We start from the raw sequence: 12,205 nt of genomic DNA, 5'->3' as shown, positions 1-12,205 counted from the left end.
TTTTTCTAATCTTATTCCTAATCCTTACAAATGAACTCATATATATAAACCAAGGCCAAATTATGACCGTTTAGGACGTAGGGCATTATTAGATTTGTTTTAAATCAATTTAGAAAAATTAACCTCGTTTAACCCTTATAACCTTGGTAAAATATTAAGTAACCTGAAAGGTTTCAGGTGGTTGAACTATGGTTCGGTTGCCCGAATAGACTCAGCTAAAAAAAACAATTTTTTAAGGTTCGGGTGCCCGAGTTCAAGCTCGGTTGTCTGAACAAAAGTTAGAATGTTTTTGTCCGCAGTTCAGGTGCCCGAAGCTAAGTTCGGTTAATTGAACTCACGTGTTTGGTCGCCCGGGGCCTATTTTGAAGTAAAACCTTCGATGGCCCGAGTTGGTGAAAAGTTCTCTTTTAAGGGTTTGATCACCCATAGACGATACGCTCATTTCTGGTTTGATCGCTTGAAACTAGGTCAACCCATCGACTTTCCAGCGATTCAGGCATCCGAGGTGTTTTTAACACTAGGGGTTCGATCGCCCGATCTCTTATAGGATTTTCAATTTAAGTCCAATTTATTTTAATTTTGATCTCCTGATTGTGAATGATAATGGGGACTTGTTTGTGCATAAGTGTTGGGACCTAAGGTCTCATTGAGCTTACCATATATCCTATATGCATGATATGCAAATAATTATTATAGACCTTTTCTCCTAATTGCTATTACAGACCCTCATTGAATTAAAATGAATTACAACATGAAAGTAGTCTTCAGGGTTTTCATGCTTTGTTTTAAGTGTCATTTCTTGATTTGCTAATAAACACTTGCACATACACTTGATAGCCATCAAATACTAGAGTATTTGTCATTATCAAAACCGGTTGTGACCTATAAGGTCAACATTCTCCCCCCTTTTGATGATGACAAATACACTATGCAAAAAATGGGTATAGCCTTAGAAGGCTCCTCCTAACAATATGCGTACTGTAAAAATTTATCAATGCAAATAATTTTTCTTTTAAGTTTAAGTGCAACCCAATTTTTGCCCTCTTACGCATTTCCCCCTTTTGGCAACAACAAAAAGGGCTATGAAATTAATAAACCATTAGCACCCGAGAAGTTTGGGAAGTTTTTTAAAAAATTTCGGCAACATGCCGTTTGAAAATAAGACATTTCACAAACATTCCTATATAAAAATGACTTGTTTTGAGTTTTAAGATCTAACAGGTTATCCACAACTACTCAACTCAAACAGTTCCAGTATGATCAAGACATAAAACATAAATAGAATCATTATCATGCAATAGATATGAGAATTATGCATTGCAGAACATAACCAATTTCATAAAGTCCAAGCCAATGAAAGATTAATTGTTAGACTTTGAAATTATTAGAAAGCTCCCCCTAAGTTTAAGCAAACTATGAAATATCTAGGAAGCATCTCTACTATACAAGAGACCTAGTTCACGCCTAATTTGTATGAATATATCTTCTGGAAGTAGTTTAGTGAAAATGTCAGCCCATTGTTCATTTGTGCATACAAACTTAAGTGCCACATCACCTTTCGGCACATGATCACGAAGGAAATGATGTCTAATCTCAATGTGTTTAGTTCGTGAATGTAAGATAGGATTCTTTGAAATGTTGATTGCACTAGTATTATCACATTTAATCGGTACTGTATTGTAGTGCAACCCAAAATTCATAAGTTGTTGTTTCATATAAAGAGTTTGAGCACAATAACTTCCAATCGCAATATATTTTGCTTCGGCTGTGGATAAGACAACTGAGTTTTTTCTTGGAGAACCAAAAAACGAGAGATTGTCCTAAATAGTGACAAGTACCGTTAGTACTCTTCCTATCAACCTTACTACCGGCAAAGTCAACATTAGTATAACTAACAATCTCAAAGGTCATATGCACAGGATACCATAATCCTAACTCTAGGGTTCCAACTAGATACCTAAAGATTGTTTTATTGTCAATAGATGAGATTCCTTAGGAGCGGCCTGAAACCTAGCACACATGCACACACTAAAAATAATATCAGACCTACTAGTTGTAAGATATAGAAGACTCCTAATCATGCCATGATACAATTTCACATCTACAGGGATTTCTTACTCATCTTTATCAAGTTTGATGAAAGAACTCATAGGAGTACCAAGAATTTTACTATCTTCCATATTAAATTTCTTTAGCAAGTCCCTGACATATTTAGATTGGGATATGAAAGTTCCATATTTAGTTTGTTTAATTTGTAGCCCTAAAAAGAAACTAAGTTCACCCATCATGCTTATTTCAAATTCACTTTGCATGCATATGGCAAACTCATTACACAACTAATTATTGGTTGCTCCAAAAATGATATCATCAACATAAATTTGAACTAGAAGCATACTATCATTTTTGGATTTGATGAAGAGTGTAGTGTCAATCTTGTCATGGGTAAACCCATTTTATGGTAGAAACCCACTAAGCTTCTCATACCAAGCTCTTGGAGCTTGCTTCAATCCATACAAGGCTTTAGACAACCGATATACATGATCTGGACATTTATAATTTTCAAAATCAGGTGGTTGTTCTACATACACTTCTTCATTAATATAGCCATTAAGAAACGCGCTTTTAACATCCATTTGGAATAATTTAAAATTTTTAAAAGCGGCATAAGCAAGTAGCATACGAATGACTTCCATCCTAGCAACAGGAGCATATGTTTCATCAAAATCTATCCCCTCCTCCTGATTATAACCTTGGGCAACTAGTCTAGCCTTATTTCTAGTTACTACCCCAGTCTCATCTTTCTTATTTCTATATATCCATTTAGTTCCAATAACTGTATGATCATTAGGCCTAGGAACTAGGGTCCACACTTTGCTTCTTTCAAATTGATTAAGTTTGTCTTGCATGGACATCACCCAAGACTCATCCTCTATTGCTTCTTTAATATTTTTAGGTTCTTCTCTAGACAAGAAAGCAGAATGACTCACTAGATTTTTCAAGGAGGATCTTATAGTTACACCACGGGAAGGTTCACCTATAATTTGATCTATAGGATGGTTCCTAATAAATTTTCAATCTCTAGGCAACTCCTAAACTCCATTCTCATTGTTATTATCTTCAGATGATTTACCATTAATTTCTGAATTCTCACTTGCATTGTTTTCAATAGATAGCTTGTCTAAGCATTTTCTAATGTCATCTTCATCATTTTTCTTAGAAAACAGATTTGATTCATCAAATAAAACATGAATAGATTCAATGACAATTAAGGCTCTTTTATTGAAAACTCTATATGCTTTACTATTAAGAGAATAACCTGAGAAAATGCCTTCATCAGTTTTAGAGTCAAATTTTCCTAGATGCTCATTATCCCTAAACACAAAGCATTTACAACCAAAAACATGAAAATAGGAAATATTAGGTCTATGGTTGTTCTACAATTCATAAGGGGTTTTATTTAGTGAATGTCTAAGCAACACTCTATTCATGACATAACATGTAGTATTTATGGCTTCAGCTCAAAAATATTTAGGTAGCTTATGCTCATTCAACATGGTCCTACCCATTTCTTGTAAAGATCTATTCTTTCTTTCTATCACGCCATTTTATTGAGGGGTCCTAAGTGCAGAAGTTGTGTGATATACCCTCTAGGCCACAATAATATTCTGTCTTCATTTTTAAATTTAGTGCCTCTATCACTTCTTATGTGAGTTATCTTATAGCCTTTTTTATTTTGAATTCTCCTGCAAAATTTAGTAAACTGTTCACATGATTCATTTTTGTGTGACAGAAACAATACCCATGTGAACCTAGAATAGTCATCAACAATGACAAAAGCATATGATTTTTCACCAAGAATTTGCATAGAATTAGGACGAAACAAATCCAAGTGAAGCATTTCAAGTGGTCTAGTGGTAGATATAAATTTCTTTTTCTTAAAGTTAGATTTTGTTTGCTTACCCATTTGTCATGTATCACATATTTTATCTTTCACAAATGGTGTTTTAGGTAAGACTTTTACTAAATCTTTTCTTACTAGTTTTGACAATAAGTCCATGCTAGCGTGTCCTAAACGCCTATGTCATAACCAACTAGTTTCATTAATTGCAGAAAAACAAGTTACTTGTTGTGAAACTAAATTATCAATAGTAGTAGTATATACTTTTTCATGGCAATCTACAGTGAAAAGAATTTTATGATCTGATTTGCTTTCAACTATGCATTTATCATTTTCAAATGAAACTTTATATCCTTTATCACACAATTGACAAATGTTCAACAAATTATGCTTCAAGCCATCAACTACTAGAACATTATCAATAACTAGGGAAGGATCCTTACCGACTTTACCTATGTTGAGGATGCATCCCTTTGCATTCTCACCAAACGTCACGTACCCTCCATCCTTGGGAGTGATTGAAGCGAATTTTGCCTTATTGGCGGTCATGTGCCATGAGCACCCGCTATCCAAGTACCACCTGTCCTTGGAGGAGGACGATCTCAAACATACCTGCAAGATAGACTAAGTAACTGATACTAGTCCCCAAATTCTGTTGGGTCTACGGGGGTTAGTGACTGGATCACCCTTAACTACCCACACCTTTCTAATTTTTACACATCTATTTTTAAGTGGGCAATCAAATTAAATGTGACCGATTTGTTTCCATTTAAAACATTTCATTCTACACTTAGGATGTTTAGGTGGGATTTGAGATTTTGATTCACGTGTAAAATGTCCCAAGTAAAGATTAGGTCATTTAATATTCTCAACGCCATTAAAACCAAGACCCTCTTTACTAAGATAATTTCTTTGGGCTCCAAGTAGTTTTTCAAAATTGCGTTGGCACTCGGTGAATTTAAAAACAATTTTGGAGCTATCCTCCAATTTTCTTTCAAACTCATCAATTTTCACATCCTTTTCTTTAAGAATCAAAGCGTGAGAATTTTTTGCCATTTCAAATAATTTTGACCAATTTTTGCATTTCTTTTTCAAAACATCATTTTTCTTGGTCATTTTATTCAACACTTTAGACACACAAATATATTCAAATTGCAATTCTATAAAAGTAGGCATGCTATCAGATTCACAATCATTGGAAGAATAATATGAAGATAAAGAGCAAGAAGATGATACCTCATCATCATGTGCCATCAAGCATATATTAGTAACCTCTGAGTCGCTAGGATCTAAGTCTAAGTCACTACTACTTAGTTTATCCCATGAAGTGTCTGCTTTCATCACTTTCTTCTTTTTCCTAGCATCATTTTTTCAATAGTGGACAATCTGGTTTGATATGTCCAACTTTGTTGCATTTATAGCACGTAGGAGCATTTGACTTTTCCTTTCTTTTACTCGACTCTCCTTTATCAGATGCAGACTCCCTATATCTTTTGTATGACTTTCTATTCTTCCTGAAGAATTTTCTAAATTTTCTAGTTAGCATGGCCATATTAATGGAAGTTTTCAATGTAGTCATCTTCTTCACCTTCTTATGTTCATTAAATCTCTCATTTATAGCTAGTTCATAGGTGATCAGTGAACTTATCAATTCATTTAATGTCATGGCCTTAAGGTCTCTACCCTCAGAAATGGTCGTAGCCTTAGCTTCCTAAATAGGGGGCAAGCCTCTAAGGATTTTCCTAATCATCTCATATGTAGTATAGGTCTTACCTAATGCATGCAGTGAGTTTATAATGTGTGTGAATCTAGTGTACATACTTTGAATGGACTCACCTACATTCATCCTAAAAGTCTCATTTTTACTAGTTAGCATATCTATCCTACTATCTTTTACATCCCTAGTGCCTTTATATGTGACTTCTAATTTATCTCAGATTTCTTTTGCAGTAGCACATGCCATTACTCTATTAAACTTATTCACATCAAGACCACAATACAAATTATTCATAGCAGTGGCACTTAAACTAACAGCTTTCATATCATCATCATTATATTCTTCCTCAGTTTTAGGAACTCTAGTCTCACCCTCTATTTTCATAGGAACATAATTTCCCTTAAAAACAATCCTCCACACTTTCCAATCTATATTTTGAAGGTAGATGCGCATCCTCTGTTTCCAGAAAGTGTAATTAACACCATTGAAAACAGGAGGTTGTGTGGAAGAGGGTCCCTTAGGGAAAGGGGTCACGGTGCTATGAGCCATCCTAGATATTTTGCAAATTAACTATTAAGTCTATACTACGTGGCTCTGATACCAATTGTTAGTTTTATCGTAATCCCAAGATAAGAGGGGCTGAATTGGTATTTTCAAAATTAATGCCCTAGGTCAATCCCTTAAAAGCAGTATTACACAACCCTAAGGTCAGTCTAGTGCAAATAAATTAAATCAATTTAAATATAAAGCGGATATTAAATTGCACAATTAGATTAACCAAGCATGCACAAGAAAGCTGTAAATAAAGATGACACCCAAAAATGTTATCGAGGTTTGGAAAACTGCCTACGTCCCCGCCTTGGTTAACAAGTACAAGGATTACAACTATAAGCTTACTTAACGGGTGGAGCGACACTTAAACAATTAGTTCAATTAGTATAGGGCCAACCTCAACCTTTACAAACAATCCTTATCGGGCTGGATTATGGCCCCCTCAAGCCATACCTGGAATATAACAGTATTTTCACAATATAATCGGTATAGTGATTATGCTTCTCAGTAAAGCAGATATGTACCAAATGTAATCAATCACATGCACATCAACAGTATAAGTTATGTAAGCTCAGTGATGTGTATTTTTGTGCAAGCAACACTCAACAAGATGTGATCACAAGAATGCTCAAGAGTGTTCTAATCAAGCTATATCTTTGAAACAAGTTATATCAAATCTCAATAACGAATCAAGGTTTCAAAGATGCTAATCAAATATTCAAACTAACTCAAAATATTTTCCTTCAATGAAATAAGCACAAGAGTAGTTTGAAAATATTGTAGCTTGTGAAAATTATTTGCACAACAAAATATAACTCTAGGAATATTGCAATGACAATGCAAGAATCCTTAAGCTTATGAGTTTATCCCAACACAAGATTTATAATATTCAAATCTATGGGATAAACTTAACTAAACTCTTTAAAATCAATATCAATAATCAATCAAAGCAATGTGAGTATTAGAAATATCTAATAAGCACTAGCACAATCAAAGGAACTTTCACAATGCTAAGATGTATCAAGGGAATAAAGAAATGAGAGTATTTGGGAAAAATAGGAATTTGAAATAGAGAGGATTTTTGCTAATGATTTTTCTAATCTTATTCCCAATCCTTACAAATGAACTCATATATATAGACCAAGACCAAATTATGATTGTTTAGGACATGTAGGGCATTATTAGATTTGTTTTAAATCAATTTAGAAAAATTAACCCTGTTTAACCCTTTTAACCACGGTAAAATATTAAGTAACCCGAAAGGTTTCGAAAGTCGCTCGAATAGACTCAACTAAAAAAACCATTTTTTAAGGTTCGGGTGCCCGAGTTCAAGCTCGGTTGGCTGAACTAAAGTCATAATGTTTTTGTCTGCGGTTCGAGTGCCCGAAGCTAAGTTCGGTTAACCGAACTCAAGTGTTCGGTCGCCCGAGGTCTATTTTGAACTAAAACCTTTGGTGACCCGAGTTGGTGACGAGTTTCCTTTTAAGGGTTCGGTCGCCTGTAGACGATACACTTATTTCTAGTTCGATCGCCCAAAACTAGGTCAACCCGTTGACTTTCCAGCGGTTTGGGCACTAGATGTATTTTGAACACTAGGGGTTCGGTCACCCAACCTCTCATAGGATTTTCAATTTAAGTCCAATTTATTTCAACTTTGATCCCTTGATTGTGAATGATAATGAGGACTTGTTTGTGCGTAAGTGTTGGGACCTAAGGTCTCACTAAGGTCTTATTGAGCTTACCATATATCCTGTATGCATGATATGCAGATAATTATTACAGACCTTTTCTCCTAATTACTATCACAGACCCTCATTGAATTAAAATGAATTACAACATGAAAGTAGTCTTCAGGGTCTTCATGGTTTTCTTCAAGTGCCATTTCTTCATCTGCTAATAAAAACATGCACATACACTTGATAGCAATCAAATACTAGAGTATTTGTCATTATCAAAACCAAGTGTGACCTATAAGGTCAACATATTCTTTTTGAGAGACAAACTTCAAATAGTCTATTGAGCATTAACTCTCATCATACAAGAGTGCATTGATCTTCATATTGTACATTTCAACTTTTGTAGAAGCATTTATATTTGTGCACAAATTTGATATCTTTGTATTGGTTTGGCTCAGCCCAGTAATTAAGCTAGGAGGTGCTTTAATCTGTAAGGAGCTGTTTGTAACCAGTTTTGCTTCACCCGGTAAATGAGCTAAGGAGACTCCGCCCTTGTAAGGAGTACTTGTAATGACGTTGCTCTGCCTGGTTAAGTGAGCATTTAGTGAAATCCTTAAGCAGGTTTGCTTGGGGCGAGGATGTAGGCCGGTGTGCCGAACCTTGCAAAATCTGTATGTTTTTCTTTCCTTATAATTTTACATTTCTGTTTGTGCATGTTTATACATTCTTATTGATATTACTTCATTTGCTTTTAAATACTAATTTGTGAGAGTTTGGGAAATATTGGAACTGTTCTAGTTGTTTAAAGTATCTGCTCATTCATATATCTGTGGTATTTATAATTGTTTAGATGGACTGTAGGTACATCTCTCCAATTCACCCCCCTTGGGATTACACAAAAAACAACAGAATCAATGGCTTTCCATGTATTGGTGACATCAACATTAGTGGATTCTTTAGATGTTATCTATTTTTATCAAAATATTATTAGCATTCTTTGCTCCAAATGTAAGAATTGTCTTTCTTAAAGTTTGAAGAGCTCACATGTAGCTGTTAGTTGAGCTATGAATCAAGCTAAGTAATTTAATCTTTCCAATAATCCTTGTTCTTGTTTTTATGTTGATGGAGTGGGTGATTGCTGAGATTTTTGAGCAGAAAAACCTGAAGTTTGTGGCATTCAAAAGAAGTTAGGATGTTTACTCCACTCAGGATTGTTACTTATTGTAATATGAATTATTGGATGGCATGTCGTACCAATTATGGGTGGCTTTAACTTCCTTCTGCACAAACTCAGGTGTGGGAGGCGCATGGCAGCAATTATAGTAGGTGTGAGAGGGATCAGAGCAGATAGCACACACCTCTGCACACGCCATCAGTTGAGGTGGTTGTCCCAAGGATAATTGATCTAATTTCTTCACAATGGTGTGTAGGGTGGGTGCAAGGTCATGGTCGGCAGCTAACTCATAGACTCCCTTAGGATGGGAAGAAGAAGGTTGGGAAGGTCTACAAGCATCAACAATATGTTGTTGAGAATTTTCGGCAAGAGTCTCAAAGATATGTTGAGGCTGAGGAGGAGATGGTTGTTGATAAAATGATTGTCACGGGGAAGAAATTGGAGAATTTTTAGGATTTTAATTTTGAAATAGGCGAGGAGGTGGAGCATTGGGTGATTGCTGAGGTCTTTGAGTTGAAAAACCCAGAGTTTGTGATCTCTAAGAGAAGTTAGGATGTTTACTCTACTCAGGATTGTACTTATTGTAATATGGTTCATTGGATGACATGTTGTACCAATTATAGGTGGCTTTAACTTCTTTCTGCACAAACTCAGGTGTGGGAGGCGCATGAGGGCAATTATAGCAGGTGTGAGAGAGATCAGAGTAGATAGCACACACCTCTGCACACACCACCGGTTAAGGTGGTTGTCCCAAGGATAAAAATTGATATAGTTTCTTCACAATGGTGTACAGGGTGGATGCATGGTCATGGTCAGTAGCTAACTCATAGACTCCCTTAGGATGGGAAGAAGAACGTTGGGAAGGTCTACGAGCAACAACAATATATTGTTGAGAATTTTTAGCAAGGGTCTTAAAGATATGTTAAGGTTGAGGAGGAGATGGTTGTTGATAAGATGATTGTCACGGGGAAGAAATTGGAGAATTTTGAGGATTTGAATTTTGACATGGACGAGGAGGTGGAGCATTGGGTGATTGCTGAGGTCTTTGAGTTGAAAAACTCGGAGTTTGTGGCCTCCAAGAGAAGTTAGGATGTTTACTCCAATCAAGATTGTACTTATGTAATATGGATCATTGGATGGCATGTCGTACCAATTATGGGTGGCTTTAACTTCCTTTTACACAAACTCAGGTGTGGGAGGCGTATGGGCAACAATTATAGTAGGTGTGAGAGGTATCAGAGCAGATAGCACACACCTCTGCACATGCCATTGGTTGAGGTGGTTGTCCCAAGGATAAAAATTGATCTAGTTTCTTCACAATGGTGTGCAGGGTGGGTGCAAGGTCATGGTCGGTAGCTAACTCATAGACTCCCTTACGATGGGAAGAAGAAGGTTAGGAAGGTTTACGAGCAAGAACAATATATTGCTGAGAATTTTCGGCAAGGGTATCAAAGAGAGTCCAAGATTTATTTTCATGCTTTGTGAGGAAAGTACTTGCACAAGATGCATCGACCATTACTCTATCGCACTTAGCTAACCCCTTATAGAAGGTTTGAACTAATTGCCACAGAGGGACTTGATGGTGAGGGCATTAATGCAAAAGGTCCCTAAAGAGTTCCAAGGTCTCGAAAAAATGTTCACCATCTATCTATGAGCAACTAGTGATTTCCTTCTTACGTTGGTTAGTCTTCCCAATGGGGAAGTACTTTTTCAGGAATTCGTGTTGCATGGTGGGCCAGGTGGTCACCGAGTTCGACTCTAAGGAATTCAACTAATATTTGGTTTTGTCATTCTGAGAATAGAAATAGCCTTAGATGGAGGACATCATCACCAAATTTAGGTATATAGATCGTGGAACAAATTTCAAGAAATTCATCTAGATGCTTGTATGGATTTTCAGTTGAATCCTCAAAGAAGTTGGGAAGCATCGAGATGGTATAAGTCTTGATCTCAAATTGCCCCACCTCGACATTAGAGAACCGGATGCAAGATGGCAACATGTATGCATTAGATGTGAAATAATCCCTCAAGGGCTGAAGAGGTTGCTCCTCCACCATAGGTCAATGGGGAGCAAGTGGTTCCGGGTTTTGGTAAGTGGGAACCAGTCGGTGTTCGACCATGATTTTAGGTTCAAAGGACTTGGCTAACTCTGGACTAGCACCAGATTTCCTAGTTGACCTACGTGATCTTTCAATCTTAGGGTCTATAGGCTCTAACTTGGGATCCAAAGATCTTAAACCTAGCATATACAAATTCAGCACACAATCAAGCCTTCAAGTATCAAACAAAAACAAAACAAAATAAAATAAAGGAAAATAAAAATACGTTGTATATTATACTAGGAATTGGCTCACTAACGTAACTGAGTCCCTGGCAATGGTGCCAAAATTTGGTAGGCTCACCAAGGCTTGGGTCCTTAACTACCAAAAATAATATTTATAACCTAACTAATCTCAAGTTCAGTAGAACGAAGAGTGAGTCGGGTGTCGATCTCAGGGACTCTAGTGCAGCGGTTCACCAATTTTAATATAGTTGAATACACTTGAACAAGAATGAAAAGATGGAATTTTGGTTTATTTACTAAACTATGAAAGCAATTAAAATGATTGAAAGTAATTTATGGAAATGTAATTCCTTGGTTATGAATCTACCCTAGTCTTTACTGAGCTATAACTAGGCTTAATCAATTATTCCATAATAGGGTATCAAATATAACTCATTCACTCGAGTGGCATAGGATATCAAGGTTTGCACCAATAGTTCGGAGCACAATCCAGAGAATGGAGTATACCCTATCCAGAAAACATGAATTCCCTTTTAGTGTAATCCACTCGAGTGGCATAGGGTAGCTGGGTCACACCAATTGTCCGAAGCATGATCGGGAGACAGGGTATACCCTATCCAGTGAACATGGATTACTTTATAGCACTAACCCTACAATGCACGATTTCCTGAATCCTAGTTATGTCGTTCTTAGCCTAGGGTTTCATCACAACTAGAGAGTCAAACGAAATTAGCTACTCATGGTGCATGAAAATAAAGACAACGTATTGAAAGATGGAATTGAAAACATGACTTTTATTGAAATTGCAATTGAATGTAAACAAAGTAGTAAATTAACAATGGTATTGAAATTTATTCTAATGGCATCCAATGACACTTTAGGCTTGTCACGAACCAAAAGGAAC

The 12,205-nt window shown here is 36.2% G+C and overlaps 1 non-coding gene across 1 annotated transcript; it reads left to right on the top strand.

Annotated features, from left to right (window-relative positions):
• Positions 1-10,591: 10,591 nt before the first annotated feature.
• On the top strand, positions 10,592-10,697 carry LOC131163193 (small nucleolar RNA R71). The gene has a single exon (XR_009138970.1). It is a non-coding gene; the product is annotated as a small nucleolar RNA R71 (small nucleolar RNA).
• The last annotated feature ends 1,508 nt before the right edge of the window (positions 10,698-12,205 follow it).

This window comes from Malania oleifera, chromosome 8, assembly GCF_029873635.1.
Source record: "Malania oleifera isolate guangnan ecotype guangnan chromosome 8, ASM2987363v1, whole genome shotgun sequence".
NCBI lineage: Eukaryota > Viridiplantae > Streptophyta > Magnoliopsida > Santalales > Ximeniaceae > Malania > Malania oleifera.
The sequence above is the reverse complement of the archived record's forward strand: the minus strand, read 5'-3'. Positions and strand labels throughout refer to the sequence as shown.